Raw genomic sequence first — 21503 nt, 5'->3', positions numbered from 1 at the left:
GCAAAGTTTACACACTGTGTCTACTTGATCCACGTCTGACTCCACGAACCCATAATGTTTCCACACCACTCAAGTTTTTTTTTACCTCTCTCTTCAACCAACAGCAGTCACTCTCCTCTCCAAATAACTTCTGCTTAGCTTTCCGAGCTTCCCTCGGGTCCTCTTAATCAGCGGTCCCCAACCCCCGGTCCGTGAGTCGTTTGGTTCCGGTTCGCGAGAGTTGAGGCTCAGGTGTGAAATGTATAGTTTTCAGGGTTTTTATCGGTTTTCAGCGTTATTTTGTTATCGTTTACTCGGTTTTCTTGGGTCTTTTCACGTGTGTTATGAATAAATTTTCTTTTTTTCGGTACCGGTACTAGTTTTATTTTGTTGTATTTATCCGCGACACCTTAAAGGCCGGTCCGTGAAAATATTGTCGGGCATAAACCGGTCCGTGGCGCAAAAAAGGTTGGAGACCGCTGCTCTTAATTGTTGTGACACGTGTTCGAAATGCAGAGAGGTGCGCTCGATTTGCCACACGGAGCAGCGCGAGAGTAAAGCACGAGGGAGGGGCTAATAATCGGCTCAGTCATTTTTAATGATCTTTGAAAGCCCAGATCGTAATCGTGATTAAAATTCGATTAATTGAGCAGCCTCACTGTAAAGCAGTTTTTAACATATGGTACTGAAGGAACCCCATTTCCTACAAAATACTGGAATACTGAATAAAATCTAAATAAAAACAAAATCATAAATCTATCAATCTTTCATTCACAGTAGAACATAGAAAACATATCAAGTGTTTAAACTGAGAAAAATGCTTTGCAACTAATTTGGTTAAATGGCAACAAGTTTGTGGCAAAAAGGATCTTAGAGGAAACTTTTCCCAGAAATAAAGACGAGCTGTCAATTTGCAAAAAAAACTTCATCTACAAATTGTGGAACAATTTCAGAACGTTCCTCGACATAAAACTGAGAAGACTTTGAATAGCTCATCATCTACAGGTGTTAGAGTGCCTGGGCCTCAACCCAGTGTTTTGTTTGCTTATTTGATTATATTCTAGCTTTCTTTGTCTAATGGGTTACAGGACTGTTCTAAGTTTAGTTTCTCTGTGTGTTTATGTTAGAGTTTTAGTCTTCTGGTTTCTGTCTGTGTTCCAGAGTTGCTGTCTCCCCTGTCAGCTGTATCCTCTTGTCAAGTCCGTGTCTCTGTGTTATGTTTCCTGTTTTACTTTGAAAGTCTGTGTCTCATGTTAATGTATCTAATTTTGCTTCCCTTGTCTCGTTAGCCCTGATTTGTCCCAGCTGTGTTTCCCTCCTGTCTCCCATTCCCTGATTGCTCCCTCCGTGTATTTAAGCCCTGTGTTTTGTTTGGTGATCGGCCCTCATTCTCGGCTGGATGGGAGCATCCAGTTGACATCTTTCTCAGAGAAGGCCTTGTATATTTCACCAAGACGATGCTAACTGAACTAGCCTGTCCTCAGTCCAGACCGATAACCAACTGAAATCATTTAGAGCATCATGAACCAAAACTTAAGACCTCCTCAGTTCCCAGAAGTTTACAGACTTTTTGAAGATGTGTTGCTGACATCAAAATTACCATGAGTTAATAGTACATTTTCTCAGTTTAAACATTTTATATATTTTCTGTGTTCTGCTATGAATAAAATATGGCTTTATGATATTTGCAAAATCAATGCTTTCGGTTTTCGATTACATTTTACGACGCCTTCGACTTTTTGGGAAATGAGTTTTTATTAAATATGGACATTTTTAAAGCCTTGAGTGTGTTTTTTCTTCTTTTTTTTTACCTGATGCCATCTTGGTATTTTGAAATATTTTTGATTGCATTAGGACAAGAGGGTGAAGACGTAAGTAATGGGACATAAAGCATTTCTAGATTTAAAGCATCGCTAGCCAAGGTACCTAATGCTAGCTACCTTGGCTAGCAATGTGAATTGTAGAGACACAAATATATGCTATGCATTGCTAACATATAAAAGTCCCTCTAGCAACATAGAAAACTAAAGTACAGGGTTTGGGAAAGGATAGTAGTATAATTAAAAAAGACAGAAATACACACAAGCACCAACACACTAGCTCAATGACTTCCTGTGTGAGGCTGGAAATATTCAAGTCAAAGGCCATAAATAGCATTTAATATAACAACTGATTAAATTTGGAGCCACTGGAAGGACTGCCCAAGTAGTTGTCCTGAATAAAACATTAGCATTCTGCTAATCAGTTCAGGATTTCCACCTTATGATGCCTCAACAATACCCTCAACAACTACACCCTTAATTGTGCAGAACTTTAGGCTTCGACAGTGGGAGTGAAAAACTTCCTTTTAAAGGGAAGAAAGTGGGGAAGTGGCACATGCACACTGGCTTTGTTTTCAGCATCAAAGTCTGCGGCTTGAGACTGATACACATTTACTCTCTATCAATATACAGCAGCATGATGTTATATCTAAGATGGAATCATGGTCAACAGTAGAGGTGGGAATCACCATACATCCCACGATACGATAATATCACAATACTTAACGCACGATACGATATTATTGAAATTTTTAAAAATATTTTGCGATATTCAGATTCTGTACATAAAGGTAAACTTTATCAATATTCATTTTATCTAATATCAAAGTCTCACACTCAGTCTTTCTCTCATTTCAGTTTGATTGTTGACAAACTGAACGGTTTGTATTACAGTCTAGTCCAACTTAACTGAACAACCATCTGGTACAATTATAGCTATTCTGAACTATGCAGTTTATGAAAACTATGCAGCCCCTTCAGCAACTGAAGAATTTGAAAGTAAATAAAACAAAATATAATTTTACATTAAATAAAAAAGTTTTAAACTTAATTAAAATAAAACATGTCTTAAATTAAAATAAGTAAACTGTCATGTTTATTGCTGCCAAAAACAAGTTAAACATATTTGGACAGTGAAGGAATGTCAGGATTCTTGCTCAGAAAAAGGATCAACATGCTCTGAAGTCAGAGCACAAAAACCTTTTTTGTAACAAAATATCGATTTCTGCTGTCCCTGTATCCATACATTATTAGCAAACAAAATATCACCATACTACACAGTATCCATTTTTTCCCCACCCCTAGTCAACAGTGTGCTTTCTTTATGACAGTCATAAAAATACTGAATATTATGAGATTAAGACTTTATTACTTGAATTTAGGGGTTGTTGCCCTGGAGTTTATTCTGGATTAGGATCCCAGTTGTCAGTAGGAACAGGAGCTGTAATAAGCTTTCCAGCAGTTAAGCTTAACAGTGTATCCTACCACCGAGTGATGGGCATCCTCCCGTGGAATTATGCTAATATGTCAAAGTTTATACAATGCAAATAAGCCAGGATTCAGTCACGTTACAGTAAAAAGAAACAGCAAAAGCAGGAGCTGGAAAATCGACAGAATAAAGAGAACAGCAAACTGTAGCAATTACAGGCATAGAGTTACTGACTGGCAGCTCTGTCCTCTTTGTGACGACTTGATCTCATTGAAAAGACGAAAATTACTATCTTTACCCTTGTGGCACATTTCTACTTTTTCAACCACCCCCTCAGCAAAGTTTCCTCTGTGCCTCAAGTTATAAAAGCCTTAAAGCTTTTTCCTCATCGCTCTCTCAGCTGTGTACCTGCACACTGTTACTCCTGAACAGGTGGCAACACTGCTCCTGGGACTCTAGCAGGAAGTAGCAGAAACAGGGTCAATCGCTGGTTACTGCGGCAAAGCCTGAGTTTATACTGAAATATCCAAACACTCAAAAGCTTGAATAATCCTCAGTTGAAGTAGACGATAGCAACAATGCGGCTGTTATGCCGAATCACATTTGACGCAACGGCTGCACTCGCTGTGGCCCGAGTGGCAAAAATCAGCAATAATCACAGGCTTAGCTGATAATGAAGGGGAAGGAGGATGATAATGCCACACCATACTCTGGACCCCCGCTGATGTACAGCGTGCGTTTTTCTATATTTAAAAATCTCGAAGTTGACGAGGAGAGAGCGCGGCAGACCCAGCAGCCTTTCTTCCTGTTCTTTCCTCCTTCACATCCTGTCTGCGAATCTGTTACATCTAGCACATAATCTGAACGCCTCTTCTGTGAATTTACACACCAAAGCCTGATAGTGTTGACTGAGTGGTGGAAGACATGCAGCAGTGCCACGTCGTCTTCTTTGACCGCTCCACAGGCCTACAGGAAGTCAAGAGCAGAGACTACTTGCTCCCCGCTAAGGTTTTCAGGTGCCTGCTAAACTGTGTGTTATCTAAGACCGTAACTGTTCTTAACTTCCTTCTTAAGGCTCTTACGGGAGCGTACAGCGCCCCTCACACCCCAAAGCCAAACACGAACAGATATCGTCTGCTAAACTGGAACGAGCTTACAGGGATCAGTGCTCATCTCCCCAGTGTGCAGCGTGTCACCACGAGCAGTCGAACAAGGTTTTAATTATTCATGACAGTCTGAGGTGAGTGGCTGGGGGTTGTAACGAGAGAGAGCAAAGCACAGCTGCTTGGACTCGAGTCTGAAATTAAAGAGAGCAGAGAGACAACGAGCTGGCTGGAACCTGCCCCGAGGCATTCTGGGGGATTATTAATAAACGTGCGGGAATCGGTGCCGCGTTGATGCTCATGATGTTACTATCCTGGGGCCATACAGTAAAAATTCCTTGGCGGCAGACCCTGTTGTCATGGTTACCATAGATCATATGAATATTCATCGATCGTCATCAGTCAGTCCTCTGTCTACCTGTACACATGTGTTGTCGTTTCCTTTGCCGTTTTTGGAAACAAATCGGTCAAACTTCTCAACATTGACCAATAATCTACAAGGCAGACAACCATGGAACATGCCGGGCCCACCAAGGTTTATCAGATCCTTTCAAATTACCTTGACCTCTTCTGTAGAGCCACCCTGTCTCAAGCCTCAAAATCTAATTAAATCACTGCTGTTTTGTTGCTTCAGACCAATTAAATACATATGTTTTTGTTTTTCCCAAGTCAAGTCCCAGGCTTCGTTACCACGTCTGTTTGTTTTTTAATTTAACTATAATACTTCTTAACACTGTATTTGTCATGGTCTGGGTGAGCAGCTGGGATTTTCCATCAGTGCCAGAGCACCCTTGGCTCCGCCCGTGGGCAGGACTTCCTCAGCTTCACGCATCTGGAGCTAATTGGGGCAATCAGGCCAAAGAGGGATTTAAGCTCTGCGCTGTCATCTCCTCCCTGCCAGTTCGTCAACTACCTGATGACCTATTCTCCAGTGTCGACTGCTGCTCACCACTTGGATCTCAGCTCCTTTCCACCTCACTGGGAAATATCTCCAAACCTCACCTGCCTGCCCTCCTGCTCACTCACCACTTTGGATCCAACGAACCCCAGGTCAGCCGTTTCACCTCCCCCTCGATACCACACCTCCACCTCCTGCAATGTGACCAATACTTACCTGCCTAGATCCAGTTGTCCTCACGTTCATGCCACGCTAATAGTTCCACGGCTACGTTTCCACACCGCAGTTTGTCACGTTCTTGTGTTTTCACCCATATGATATATTCACCAATAAATTGTGTTAAAACGCCCTCTTGCCTCCGCTCTGTGTGTCTGCGCTTGGGTTCTGTTCAAGTTGCTGGCCTCGGTCCAGCGTGACAGTATTAGATTACCTAACTTCTCCTATTAACATTTAACCCAATTTTGATTTTTGACTTTGTTATTTCTGCTTTGGAAAAACCAAAACAGCCTGTCTGTAATTATATTTTTCATATATAATGGACATGTCATGGACATCTTTTATTGTGATCTTTTGATACTTTTCTGTGTCTGCGCTAGCTGTAAGCTAGTAGCAGCTAATCTAGTCATCTGTCAGTCAGTCCACCTTTGGGGTCTATTCAGTTCCTTTTTATTTGTATAGTACCAAAGTTAATACAAGGTGTGAATCTCATTGCTTGTAAAAAATAAACTCATGTTTTCATCCAATTTTTCTTTGTCTTTCTGGGGTTTGACTCACTTTTGAAGGCTTTTGGGGCCTTGCTAGCTTAGCTAGCTTATTCAGAAGCAATGGCTGCCTCCTGCTAAATATGGCCTCTCAATCATTAGAATCTGAATCTGAATACTTTAATTCCTAAGGAATTATGTTGGTTACAGTTGCTCCAAGACAGTAACAGTAACAGACTAAACTAATTAATAATACGTTACAAAGTTTACAAAAATAACAAATAGCACTAATATATACAAATCACACAATTATAAATATCAAGAATATTACAGAGGTGAAATATATATGATTGACATTTAACTCTGACCTGTGAACTTTGTCATTTGCTATTTTACTGTAGAGCAGCGGTCCCAACCCCCGGGCCATGGACCGGTACCGGTCCGTGAGTCGTTTGGTACCGGGCTGCGACAGTTGAGGCTCGGGTGTGAAATTTATGGTTTGAGGTTTTTATCATTAATTCGGTTTCCCTGGGTCTTTTCCTGTGTCGTAGTTGTGTGTCTTATTTTGAAAGAAATATTTACGCATTACCATAGCGACCAGAGAGCATTAAGGGGCAGAGAGAGTTACTCTCAATGTTGATGCCGCATTTCAGATGCTGCTAATAAAAGTTACATAATTACACAGTGAATTTGTGTTTATTATTATATTTAGAAAAATACCACAATTTCTGTCTTATTCGTATCATTTTATTTTGTTGTATTTATCACCTTAAAGGCCGGTCTGTGAAAATATTGTATTGAAAATATTTTTTTCAAAAATATTGAAAATATTGTCTGACATTAAACCGGACCGTCGTGAAAAAAACTGCTGTAGAGCGTGTGCAAAAAGGCTGTAACTACTGCAGTGTTCACAGTGTGTTAGATGGAGGAGGTGTACAGGGAGCCACAGGCAGGAATGATTTCCTGTGTCGGTCAGTGGTGCTTTTTGGTAATCTCAGTCTGAACATGCTCCTGTGACTAGCTAGCACGTCATGGAGTGGGTGTGAGGTATTATCCAGCATTGTCCTTATCTTGGACAACATCTGTCTCTCCGACACCACCCCAAGGGAGTCCAGCTCCATCCCCACAACATTACTGGTCTTGCGGATCAGTTTATTGAGGCTGTTGGCATCTGCGACCCTCAACCTGCTGCCCCAGCATGCAACAGCATAGAACATGGCCACAACAGACTCATAGAAAATCCTGAGCATTGTCCGATGTTGAAGGACCTCAGCCGCCTTAGAAAACAGAGACGACTCTGGCCTTTCCTATAGATTGTAGGGGTGGGGGAAAAAATGGATACTGTGTAGCATGGTGATATTTTGTTTGCTAATAATGTATCGATACAGGGACAGCAGAAATCGATATTTTGTTACAAAAAGGTTTTTGTGCTCTGACTTCAGAGCATGTTGATCCTTTTTCTGAGCAAGAATCCTGACATTCCTTCACTGTCCAAATGTGTTTAACTTGTTTTTGGCAGCAATAAACATGACAGTTTACTTATTTTAATTTAAGACATGTTTTATTTTAATTAAGTTTAAAACTTTTTTATTTAATGTAAAATTATATTTTGTTTTAATTTACTTTCAAATTCTTCAGTTGCTGAAGGGGCTGCATAGTTTTCATAAATTGCATAGTTCAGAATAGCTATAATTGTACCAGATGGTTGATTCAGTTAAGTTGGACTAGACTGTAATACAAACCGTTCAGTTTGTCAACAATCAAACTGAAATGAGAGAAAGACTGAGTGTGAGACTTTGATATTAGATAAAATGAATATTGATAAAGTTTACCTTTATGTACAGAATCTGAATATTGCAAAATATTTTTAAAAATTGCAATAATATCGTATCGTGCGTTAAGTATCGTGATAATATCGTATCGTGGGATGTATGGTGATTCCCACCTCTAATGGATTGCAGTGCTGTTTTTAACCCAGTGCAAAGCTAGCAGCAGTATTTCCTGTTATATGGCTCCACAAGCTAACACAGTCAGACTGTTACTGCCTTTGAGCAACGTTTGGGAAACTAAAAACACATTTTCATCTTCACTGATCGTCACTGCTCATGTTTCATACGTTTGCTTAGCTGTAAATGCTACTAACTGTTCGATGTTCCATATGTACGCCGTACTGCAAATAACAGAGTTCAGACTATAACAAAACGACAGCATCATCACATAACCGTCTTCTCAGTCACTTAGTAACCCACGCTTACGTACAGCTACAAGCAGGGCAGAAGTCCATCTAACTGACACGCCAACCTTTCAGGAAACAGGGATGTTTGCATGACTCATCTTTGTGTGCCTAGCACTCCGCCACCTTTTTCATGTTGCTACTAGGAGTGCACTAGGAGGCTATGGAGCTGGAAAAAGCTCTGGAATAAATAAATTACTTCTGTCTCAGTCTGATATGTTTAATGCACAATATTAAACTGGTTAGATTATGATGGCATGACGTTATTGGGCTGTATTACGTGACCTCATAAGGAGTCCATTACTGAAATTGCTACATAAAAAAGTAGATTAATTAATGGTAATAAATACATATATAGTGTTCATACTCTATACAGAATGTGCTCAGAGCAGAAAGTGTTCTTTTATCCATCCATCCATCCATATACAGCACTGGCTCAAAACGATTTCAATCGGTCCGACTGTTAAAACCAAAACCTTTAAATTTGACAAACTTTGCAGAAAACTGAATCCTTTGCATTTGGGCCACACCAAGCAAAAGGTTTTGCCACATATTTTTCCAGACTTTTCCAAGAACCTCCCAACACAGAAGTCTAAAAATACTGCACATTATAAAACATACTGTTAATCTGCAGTATCTTTCTCTCCCTGTATGTTCTCGCCTCTGTCGGCGGCCAAGACGTTTACAGCAAAGATGGTATGTTGCGTTGCTGTGGGAGGGTGCGTGGACGCCTGCTGCTTAGTCGATCAGCCATCGCAAAACTTGCACAATGGCAGCTTGTGAAGACACTATTAGCCTCTAGGGTGTTGATTTCAATGCACCAAAATGCTAACATGCTGCGAAATGCTTTCAGTGCACTGCCTCTCCTTTCTATCAACTTACTTCCAAGCAAGACATTGTGCCAAGACGCAATTTGGATAATGGGGACGCAATTCCGATTAGGAATACAAAATCCATTTCAAAAAGCACGAAGCGTTGGACCTAAACTGAAAATCTCACTAATTTTGCACTTAAAGCAGGAGGAGCAGGAAAGTCATCGTCAAACTGCGAAACTCGATGGTTCAAGTGGCACAACAGTCTCAGTTCACTATAAGTGTCTGCAGCAGCAGCAGCAGCGAGGAGCCGGTGAGGCGAGGAGTCACCGCGGTAGTGACCGAGCCAAGCCGTCACTGCAGACGCCGCATTAGTGCACGTCCACACAAAAAGGCAGGAGGCCGACTAAATGTACTGAATCGCTGCAGAGATTAGAGGTGCATCGATCCATCAGTCACTCAGTCAGTCTCAAACAACATCTTTCAGTCAAAGGGAAAAAATCCAAGTGTAAACACAATTCTGGCTTCCAGCATTGGGTATAAAGCTCCAGCACGACGTAATCCAATACACCACCCATTCCCTTCATATCTGAGCTATGACCAACAGGTTGTCGGTGAATCATTTCCATAATCGCAGCATCAGTGGCGTATTGATTCATTCAGAACAAGCCTCCACATTACTACAGCTCGTTTCTCCCGGTCATTTCACAAACTGCTCTATTTTCTGCATTAACTTTGACATGCGTCCAGTAACGCCGGCTGATTGAGGACAAAAAGGTCACGCTTATCTTGCGATTCATCTTTTAGCCAGAAAACGTGAATCATTAGCAGCTGCAGTCGGCCTTTCATGCTGAGGAGCATCTGCTGGAAGGGAATCAGATAACTGCTGGTGGACAGAAGGCTTGCATCTGCCTCCTGATGACCTCATTACTGTTTCACTGCGTTTCTTTTGTAGTGTGGCGTCATTGTAACACTGCATCCATTGTGCAGCACAGAAGTGCATTACAATAAATATGCATGTTTGTTTGCAACACTTAAAGACCAGGAAAAAAAACAAACTCTTTAAGTGCTTTTTTTTTCTTGCTCTACAACAATTAAGCTCTCTGGGTAAATAAGAAAAAACACTGGGTGTGGTATAATCTGATCTGTAACCTGGCAACAAAAACAAATAACAGCAGTCATCATTCATCTAAATCAAAACATCTTTACTAAACTGATTGGTGGACAGAAGCATCTGAATGTTACCTAGACAAACAAAACATGGAATGTCCACTAGTGACCAGCTGTCAAAGCTTTAGCATCCAGCAAAGCTTCCAGTGTGGATACAGTGTCACTACCCAGTACTGTTCTTTTACACAGAGATTCTGGAAGGAATTTAGCAGGTTTGTTATTGTCCATATTTTAAAGGAGTTTTTTTTTACGATGGGAAAATGTTTTATTCCGTTTCTTTAAGTTCCCCAAGAAGTATGATAAATTTGTTAATACTTTTAGCTAAATTTTTTATCCATAAATGTAAGTTTACTAACAAAACACCATATTTCTGTCATTTTTTAAGGATGTGGAAATGTGCATACAATCAATATCAGACTCCACCAACAAAAAGGCTCTCAAAACAATATATGTGAATTTTTGCGTGTATTCTTATAATTGTTACTTTTTTCTTTTACCCCGGGCTTTTTGTGTTCATGTTCTGTTGTTTTGTATACTTCATCTGTTCGTATGTTGTATACTCATTGTTTGTTAAATAAAGTTTAAAAAAAAAAAAAGAAAAAAAAAAAAAAAAAAGCTGTCACTACTCGATCCGTACCAGAAACCCGATCGGTACCCCGCATGTGCGAAAGGTGTCTACTTCCGGTCGAAGCGTTTTACGATAGTTACGGGTCAGAGTATCTGTTAAGATGTTAAGAATAATAAGTACCTCTTAAAGTTTTTGCATTAATGAAGAATTTCAATATAATAAAGAGAAAAACATAAAAAATAAAAAGATAGTTAAGGATCAGGACTCCCCGATCCTTACTGCGCATGTGCAGATGTTTTCTTCTTCTTCTGTTCGTTTAATGGCAGTTTACTCCCCAGTGTACGAGGATACCGCCACCTGCTGACCGAGCGAATGAACCCTATTGTAAACTGAATTGGCGTCATTACAAACGTGTGTTAAATTTGATTTAGTGATAGTCGAGTGTGTTTATGCTTGTCTGTGTGGAGAGGATTGTTGGAATAGTGATGATGATGTCGGCTATCACTGTCAATTGTCAGTAAACACTTCATCTGGCTGATGAATCTTCACGTGACACATTACTAAGTCAGTATTATTAAGTCTGTCATTAGGCGCCATTGTTATTCTTTTACGGCGCTTTTGTTCAATCAGGTGACGCTCTCTGTTGAGGAGAAAAGCATGAATTTGTTTGTATGCGGATTATCCATTGTTTAAATGTCCCAGGCAGTCGAAAAGGAGGCAGAGCTGTTGAGAAATGCTAGGAGCTAACTGAGCGCTAACCATCATTCAAATATATTGAATGTCGCGATGTTGGCAAAGAGAGGAAGTGACGTAAGATTTGCGCATGCGGTACGGATCAGGTAGCGACAACAGCCTTAGCAACAGTGAAGGAAGATATTTCTCATTTATTTTGGTCATGCTTATACACGAATTTTTTCTGGCAAGAATTTTGTGTTTTTGTTGTTTTCTTTATCTTTTCTGAGTTCTCTCTTTGTTAATATGTTTGGTTTCTTTAAGTACCCCATGCACAGGGCAAACGAATTTATTGATATTATTGGCTAAATTTCATATACATAAGTCGAAATTTTCTAACGCAAAACCATCCTTTCAGTGCTTTTTAAATGAAACCAAACAATATATTAAAACCATACAACATTCTCAAAATCTAAAAGCTGTCAAAACCATAAACTTATGTTTCCTGTTCAATATCATGTGATTCTTTAATAGACTGTGTCTATTTTGTTTTTTTATACGAACCCCCTGACATTGTGTTTGCTATTTTGTATTTGTATATCTGTATTTTGTGCTTTGTCAATAAAGCGTACTCAAAAGAAAAAAAAACAGCCTTAGCAACAGGCTAGTAATCAAGATGGTGGTTGCAAGCACCCCTGTGCTAGCAACTGGCTAGCATTTAGCAGCTAAAAAACTACACCAAGTTTAAATTAACAGACACAGAAATAGAGTAAATCTTGGACCAGAAGGCCAGAAACAAATGATGTTAAAGTATTCTTCTGACCAATATCAGGTTTTTCAACCAATTGCCAATATTTACTTGACTCAGAATCACCAACTCTTTTTCTTAAATGTTCTTAAATTTATTTAAATTTATTAAGCTTTCATATAGCCAGTAACATTCTGTACTGTCATCATACACACACACATGGTCAGCTCTGATTTGTATGCCAAGAAGTCAAAATAAATGTCAATTTTCTGTGCTGCGCTCGTTTCTGCTGCCCCCAAGCGGCCGAAATAGTTACTGCAGGTTTAAATTGGGTTAAAAGCATACATATGATTTTTAATATTATCAAGCTATCACCTAACATAATTAAAATACCTTAAAAAGTAAAATCTAAAAGTTAGCTTTTTACTTTAAACCAGATTAGTGACAAGTAGCAGCTCAATTAGGACTAAAACAGGCTCTTCTCCATCAGTTTCATGTCTCTGAATGGGAACCACACACGCACACACACACGAGTTAATGTAGCCTGACATCTGCCTTAACACAGCACTAGACTGGCCACCCCCTGGTCACAGTCATGACATGGATAGCCCCTCTCCCCACCTCCCCTCCCTTACAGCGGAGGAGTGACTGGACTGTGGGCTGCAGAGACACGGCTGAGGGAATCCCTGCACAGATCCATATCACACGAGCTGCCAATTCAAATGAGTCTGACACAGCAAAACGCTGCGCTCGTGTAGCCAAAACACATATTTTCCATCGGAGCGATAATAATCAATAAAACATGATTAATGCCCAGGAAAAAAATAAGCTTCATTGTGTGAAGCAGCAGCTGTTCTCTCCTAACAGAACAACCCGCAGCAGGAAGCACAAACACCCCGACAAAGGCTGGGAACAGAAACGTGGGCATGATGCTGAGAACCACAAAGCGCAAACACGCACAATTTACCTGAGCGGCAATTGTCAGTTATCAGCAAGTGTCGGGCGATGACCCTTCGTCTTCTTCTACTGATGCTGCTGCTTCTTCTTCTTTTGCGCTCAGGTCCGCGGTCCTCCTCAGCCTCTCAGCCAAGTCCCCCCTCACTCTCTTTCTCTCACTCTCTCTCCACAATGCATGCTGGGAACGTGAGGGGTGTAGCGTATTCATTACCGCAGTCGGTCCTGTAAGCTCATTGGTCGGATAATTATTTCTTAAAATGAAATGGAAAAATAAATTAAAGACAATTATATTTAAAAAAAAAAAAAAAAAAAAAAAAATCTTTTTTAATGTTTAATTCAAATATTCCTTTAAATATTTTTTGATTTTTTAAAAATTAATCACGAAATGCTTATTTAATGTAGAAAATATGAACCTGCTGATCCATGTATTTAGTTTGCTGTATTTGTTGATCTCTTAAAGCTTGTTATAACAAAGGATGTCAGCGCATATGTGCAAAGGGACACTTTGACCAAGAGAATCACCATGGTTATGGTGACAGTCTGCAAAAATCTTAAATTGTCTAATATTTCATTGCTAAACTCATGTGAAATAATGCAACACACACACAGACACAAAGTGCAACATTTGCCCCCGAAATGTAATGTAGAGCTATGACACTGCAGATTTTGATATCGATCAGATGCCAAATAAATTCAGTATTTGTGATACCGATACCAGTATTGATAATTTTACCCTATAAAGGCATCTTATCTAGGGGAGAGCAGTGTGTATGAATCATAAATTCTGAACACATTTGAATGAACACTAAATCACTTTTACATCTTTTTTACTTTCCACAATAATTTTGAAACTGGGTTTTTCCGAGACCTGCAATCTAAATGTGCCCGTCTTTAAATGACTTATGCTATAAATATAATAGACATGAAAGTCAGCACTAAAAGGTTCAGACTACTGCGGTGGTATTAATCCAAGAGAGGCACTTATGACAGTAAGATTGCCTCCACAGTCACCAGATATAAATCCAATTGAGCACCATTGAGATTTGGTGGAACAGTAAATTCAAATGACAGATGCCGAGCGGACAAATCTGCTGCAGCTGTGAGATGCTGTCATGTAAACATGGACTAAAATCTCTGAGGAATGATTCCAGCACCTCACTGAATCTGCACACAAAGAATTAAGGCGCTCAACGTGCCACAACCAAAGTCTACAGCACAGGTGTCCAACTCTAGGCCTCGAGTTGGTCCTGCACGTTTAAGATGTGTCCTTGATCCAACACAGCTGATTTAAATGGCTACATTACCTCCTCAACGGCTGTATCCCAATTCAGGGTCTGCAGCCTTAAAGGCTGCATTTTAAGGCCGATTACGTCACAGCGACGCGACGAAGGCTGTCCCAATTCAAAGGCTGCTCGAAATGCGGCCCTCAAATGCGTCCTTCATTTCCCTGAATTTTAAGGGCGTGGCGGTGTAGACTTCGTGGCCCAACATATCCCAGAATGCATAGCGCGGCGGTGGGTGTGGATAATTTTGCCAAAAAAAAACGGCGGATGAGGGGCGCCTGAAGAGTAAACTTTAAGTACTGAATATTATGTCACTTATTTATGTGCAAATGTTTAATAATGAGGAACAGTAAAACATTACTGTTGGCCACATGTCGGCAAAGTTATGTGACATTAGTGACGTTTGTACTAACTTGGTTTTAAAGCCTTTACTTTAAAATATACGCCGTTCAATAGTTGACATTAATCTTACAGAGAATGATCAAAGCTCATGTAGAAACAAACAAACAAAAGATTTTCTCCTTCATTTCTGTCAAACAAAGCTGTATGAAACGTTTCCAGCTGTTAGTATCATGGTTGCTAGGCAACCTGGGCAGCGCAACGGAGGCTAGACCGTCCCATTTCACAAGCCTCGCACTTCCGGCCTTAGCGGTCTTTAAGTACGCGGCCCTTGAGGATCGTTGAGGCTGCAGACCCTGAATTGGGATACAGCCAACATGTCCTGAAGTTCTCCAGAGGCTGGTAATGAACTAATCATCTGATTCAGGTGTGCTGACCCAGGGTGAGATCTAAAACCTGCAGGACACCAGAGTTGGACACCTCTGGTCTACAGGTGACCAATAAAACATCTACTAATGCTTCGATGATAGGTAGCCTCCCAACATACCACCACTTACCATCATCACAACAAAATATAAATGAAGGAACCAGTGGGAAGATATTGGTGATGCTGATATCAGCAGTAGTAAATATTTGATGACACCAAAAAAAAGAGGGATTAAAAGCGGACCGCCTGGCTTTTACTGATGTAACAGACAGTAATAACGTCACTGATGATTTTTAATGACCGCCTGTCTGCAGACACGATGCCCAGTTTGTTTCACTGGGGTCAAAACAGAAAAAGCTGATGCAATAAGAGTAGGTTTCATCAGTTTGTTATGCAGCATCCTCATAATGACTCTGCGCTCTCTTCGACGAGCACGCCAGCAGCATCACGGGCACAAAGCTGGATTAAGAAAACTTTTAATGAATTCAGGGGTAAGAGTGTGAATGAATGTACAAATCCCAGGATTGTTTTGGAGCTAATTACACTCTAATTAAAAGCAGTGGTCCATCTCCCAGCCCTCCGGATGCAAACGCAGTCACAAACGTTGCAATGGGATCTAATTAACGCCACTTTTTTATGTTGCACTGCGGTAAATGGTTGTTTACAGATGTACACATGAATCAGCTTTTGTATGTATATTTTATGCTGCTTTGTTTCGATTTTAAGCCTGTTTGACTTTCTTTTTTTTATCCTTTAGTAGTATCAGTGACAGTTTATGATCCAGCCTGCTCTTGGCCATAAATCCATCGCTGCCCTGGCTCAGTTTTCCATCAGCGAAACAGCTGTTGCAGACAAGAAGAGAGAAGGAGGCTGCATCCCCAAAGTGCAGTGCAAATGCTGTCATCAGCTCACAGCAGGACACATCTGTACAGCAGCTGAACACAAATACAAACTGACATGACGGCGCAGCATCAGAAGATTGAAGTCTCTGTCTCACAGCAGTGGCACTGTTAGTGCAGTTTTTGCTGCTTTGGGTTGTTCTTGTTGGGGGGGGGGGGGGCTTGGGGGTTCAGATTAGATGTATAATGAAACTGTGGATTGTGGAAAATGACCAAGTGAGTTGTTTAATACAGTTACAATCACATTTTGGGGTTAAGAGACCTCCAGCAGATGTGCAAATGAGTAAAATGTGCATATAGTGGAACCACAGACTGGATATAAATCATGGATGTAGCTGCTGTGACGTCATTCACCGGTGTTGTTTTTGATATAAAGTCAACCTGGGGGAACTCCAGGCCTCGAGGGCCGGAGTCCTGCAGGTTTTAGATGTGTCCTTGATCCAAAACAGCTGATTCAAATGGCTAAATGACCTCCTCAACATGTCTTGAGGTTCTCCAGAGGCCTGGTGATGAACTAATCATTTGATTCAGGTGTGTTGACCCAGGGTGAGATCTAAAACTTGCAGGACACCGGCACTCGAGGCCTGGAGTTGGACACTCCTGTTGTAGAGGAACACCTACCGAACTATGCAAAGACTGAATGCTGATTGGTATAAAAGATGGCTTTTGTTACGTCCCTCTGCAGCCTCTAATCTGCTCAGTGTGTTCAGCTGGTGCTAATTGGCCACACCTAGTCAGGTGTGGATAAAAGCATACCTGAGGCAAGCTTCCTGGGAGCTCACTTGTCTTTGCCTTGGTGGCACCAGCCATTTTAGCCGACCTGATATTCCATTTTAAGACAAAACCTCTGTTCACCTACACTCTGGTATTCGTCTCCTTTTTTATGTTGCGGCTTTGAGCCGGGTCGTAACATAAGTGGGGGCTCGTCCGGGATTGATTTTGGATATGGCACAGTTTAGCCTGGGTGATTTTATAGCTAAGCCTGCATTAGACCAGCTTGATGCATGTAGGAAGGAGGATTTATGTGCTGTTGCAGCGCATTATGAAATCCCTGTGGCTAAGTCCATGAAGAAGAGCGAGTTGAAGTCTCTTGTGGTCAGTGGGTTGGTTGGGAAAGGTGTGTTCCCTTTAGACGTGGACTCGGGGGATGCCGCGTCGGTCCTCGTAACCTCGTAACCCCTTGCGGCTTTGAGCCGGGTCGTAACAGCTTTTCCCCAGGAAAGGGGGAAGAAGTACACCTGAGAAGCACTGCGTTCATTGTTTTCAATCCTCAGACTCACTTTCTTTAAGTTTTATTTCTTTTCGCGGAAACTGCAAAAAGGCCTTAAAATGATATGCATTTACTGCAATAAATTAACTAACAAGGATACACTGTATATAAAAGATGGCTATAACATTTATTTTTATTTTTTTTAAAGAAATGCCTTGAACCTGCATTCTCTCTAATAGCCAGTAGGGGGTGACTTTTAGCGACTTCTGTTACAAAAAGAATTCCATCTGCAAAGACATCTTTAGTAAAATATTTACACACTTAATGCATTTTGAAAAATTGCAACAAATTTCTGGATTTCACGGATCCAAACTTACTGTGTAACCTATATACACGCCAAACATGTTGCCTTTTTTTGAAAAATTCATCCTCCAAAAATGCACTATGATAAAAAAAACAGGAAGTTGACAGCGATCATGAGCCTAATGTTCAGAGAAATGGAAGAAACAGAAATTCTAGGTTCATCCAATTATCACAAGAAGGTATGCATAGAGACAAATTTCATGGTTTGATCCAAGGAAGTTGTAGCTGTAAAGCTGTATCACGACTAGGGATGGGTATCGTTTAGGTTTTATCCGATAGCGGTGCCAAACCGGTACTTTTGAAACGGTGCCGGTGCTTAAACGGTGCTCAAACCGGTGCTTAAAGAATGGAGAACACAAAATTGGTCCAAAAACCTCTCATGTTCAGCTGTTTTTTTGTAAAAAGATAACAATGTTAGCCTTTTCTGCAGCTATGGGGCATATATGGTATCACTCTTGGCTGGAAGCAGCTTAATCAATGGAAAAAACACAAACTTTGTCCAAAAACCTCTCATGTTTAACTGTTTTCCACTTTTTCTTTGGTCATTTTAGCCTTTTTGGCCAGGGTGAAGGGAGTATCTGCCATCAAACAAGAAGACAGCCGCATGTAGCTATGATGGTGTTTGCTAGTTCACCTTACATGCATTAATGTAATAACGTGGTTAGCCTACTCAACGTAAATTACACACGAACAACATTAAGCTACTCACGCAGAGAAGAACGGCTGCTGCTGCATCATCATCCTCATCATTTCTGCTACACTGGCAGGGCTAGGGGCCAGGACTCTCCTCTTCGGGTTCTTGGGGGACGTTGCTAACTCCGGGTCTGATAACAGGCACCACACCCGCAGTAGATGTGCTCGGTGTGAGGTCTTACAGCAAGCTATCAAATACGGCGCATTTCTCGGATTTAAAAAAAACGCTATGCGTCGCCAGGTGTTTCATCAGATTTGAGGTGTTACCTCCTTTGACAGTATCACAGTATCAGCTTAAAGCACTTGTTGCAGCTGCTGAGTTTGCATCTTTTGCTGTGAAGTACAGCCAGTTCTCCTCCTGTCTGAGGAGAACAAGGGCCATCACAGGTGACCCCACCCACCACCCGTTTGACTCGCTGCCCACTGGTAGCGTCTCGGGTTAATCAGGTCCCACACCTCCAGACTCACTAACAGCTTCTTTCCCTGGGTCATTCGCACCGTTAACAAACACGGTTTTCTTTAGGAAATGACAATATCACAGAAAGTGAAAAAATAACTGCAGACCTGAGTATTGCCACCATCTGAGAATTATGCAGAATTGTAGGAAGACCACATTTCCCACTGATCAGTTGCTTCTTGTGCTTCACCCTAAAGGGCAGAATGACATCATCAGGGGTCTTGTGGGATAAGTAGATACGTTGTTTTTTTTGTTTGTTTTTTTATTAATTATCGCACCTAAATGAAGCCAGAAAAGCTTTGAGGGATCTAAGTGCTTTGACCTTAATGCCAGTATTACCTTGCATTCACTACCGATGGCTAGCTATATTAATTTTGCATGAGAGCATGATAATCATTTCCTAATTAGCACTGACCACCAAGCAGAGCTGAGCTGAGGGGGAATTGTCATTATTTTTTAGATGTTTGTTAATAAATCAAAGAGTTCTTTTAAAATTATCCATAAAAAGATGCTTTCTAAAATCTCAAACATAAATTCCCTGGACGACTTTTGGACCCCTTAGATTACTTTCTTACATTACACTGTTGCACCACAAAGATGTCTGAAGTCTTGCTACATAAAGCATCTTTAACAACATAGAAATATACTATGTAACTTTAAATATATCTGTATATCTACACCATTACCAGTCAGCTGATCCACAGGTGCCTCATTCATCTACTGAGGCTGCACATGCATGGATCTGCTGCCTGCACCTTCAATTTAAGTTTAAGCAGCTATTTCAGATACTCCACAAAAACTTCTGCCATCAGCCAGAAATAAAGATCTGACTCGCTTTCATAGCCCCCCCCCCCCCCTGTGGTTTTTGCCATAGCATTCTTCCATCAGCTGGAGCTAAACCACTGTGACTCAGCAGAAACATAAACATCTCACACGCCGGGAGGGCCGCGTGCAAAACAAAGCAGAAAGGAGTCATATTTAATTCATAAGCCAGTGCATTGCAGGAAAGACCAGATTGTCTGATACGCCGAAGCCTGGAAGGTCCTGGCAGCTGACTCTGGAGGTCCAGGAAATGACAGCCAGGGCCAGGACTGCAGCCGCCACGAAGCACACGTCAGACAGGAAGGGGCCCCACTCAAGCTGGTTAATGTCAGTGGATATTTACTGTCGCTGGGTGGGCTTTCTGCATCCTGCAGGGCACAGCTGCATTTCCCATAGGACAGCTCTATCTTAATGGGCAGCAGAAGCATAATGAAGCACGGGTGGTGGATAAATGGATGCAGCAGAAGTGGCAGCCAAATTTATTTTCGCCCTGGGAATTGGGTCTTTGTAATCTAATGTGGAGGCTGAGCTCTTTGTCTTTTTCTTTGTCCCCCATCAACTACCACGGGGAACTTGATATCATTAATGCAAACAGGCTGAAATAATGTAGATTTATTTGGAAATGAAACAGGACCACATACATTAAAATTAAATATATATGGAAACACAATGCATTTGGTTTGATAACGCCTCGGTGGCTTTATCAGTTTGTTTGTGTACCTGCCTCCCTATTTTAACCCCGCCTACTCAACAGGTACTTATTCTAAAAGGGGCGGGCTAAAGGAAAAAAGAAGTGGGCAGAAAATCTAAAATATGAAGATAAAGCATAGACTGTATATGTAAGATGGACAGCATAATGCTTTGCAACTTGGAAGCACAGAGAGGAAAGTTTTAAATGTCACCATGATGCGGATGTGTCAGCTGTGAGATGGATACTGCCTGAAGGTTTGACACTGCTGTAATATGACATGTAATAGAATCAGTCTTCCTAACCCTTTAAAACCGGTCAGAGCGGTTAACTATTTTTAAATCCCGGTAGCTCTGCAACCACCTGAGCTACCGCAGTAATTTTTTTTGCATATGAAACCAGAGGAGTTGTACTTACATCTTATGCCATCAGCTTGTCCTCGGTCACAGTTTCCTTCCACATATAGCTTTGCAAAAACTGCATAAAAAGCACTTGCAGCAACAAAAACATAATATTCCAGAAACACGCTTTGCCGATCCGATCAGCTGTTCATAACACTTCCTACGTCCATCAGCACGAACTATCGCATGTCCGCCATGACCTGCCCGAAACCGGAAGTGACGTCATTTTCACGGAAATGTAGTTTTTTACCATCAGGGCCTCATGAGCCTATACTGGTGTTTTTAAAAGTTATGTTTGACTTTATGACTTTCTGTGTCGTTTCTGGGATGCTTAGGACTCATATTGCACTGCTGGAAATAGTTTATTTTGATGCATATGCTGCTTTTTTGCAAATTTGTACTATAATATTTATTTTCGTTTTTCCTGCAGTGTATAAAAATTGGTGTATTTCAAAAATAAAACTATGAAGACACTCAAAATAAATTTCCTGTGGTGGGAAACTAGTTTGTGCAACTTTTTTGTATTTACAGTTTTGAGGGATAAGCCTCTTAAATTTCTCTAACTAGAAATATATGTTAAAAAAACAAAAACGATTTTCAATTTTTTTGTAGTTTATTGCACTTTTTTGCAATTTATGTAATTACTATGCACTTAATGCATACATATTATTAAAATCTGGGCTATAATGGTTGTATTGATGTATAGCAACTTGAAATGCTCCCAAAAATGGCTCCACAGCATGTAAAAATATAATATAAGCTCTGGCGGACTTGGTTCTATGGTAGGTCTTAAAGGGTTAATGGCCACCAGAGGGCGACACTTAAACTTGA

At 40.8% G+C, this 21503-nt stretch overlaps 1 protein-coding gene across 2 annotated transcripts in view; it reads right to left on the bottom strand.

Moving 5' to 3' along the window:
- Positions 1-13280, bottom strand: part of syn3 (synapsin III) — a 153063-nt gene extending 139783 nt beyond the window's left edge. For both annotated transcript variants that reach the window (XR_014870322.1, XM_085138576.1), the window contains exon 1: positions 13101-13280. The gene's annotated coding sequence lies outside the window, so the exon portion shown is untranslated. The remainder of the gene's footprint in view (positions 1-13100) is intronic.
- Between the last annotated feature and the right edge of the window lie 8223 nt (positions 13281-21503).

This window comes from Neolamprologus multifasciatus, chromosome 17 (assembly GCF_963576455.1).
Source record: "Neolamprologus multifasciatus chromosome 17, fNeoMul1.2, whole genome shotgun sequence".
Lineage (NCBI taxonomy): Eukaryota > Metazoa > Chordata > Actinopteri > Cichliformes > Cichlidae > Neolamprologus > Neolamprologus multifasciatus.
Note: the sequence above shows the minus strand (reverse complement) of the source record. Positions and strands in the feature narration are given on the sequence as shown.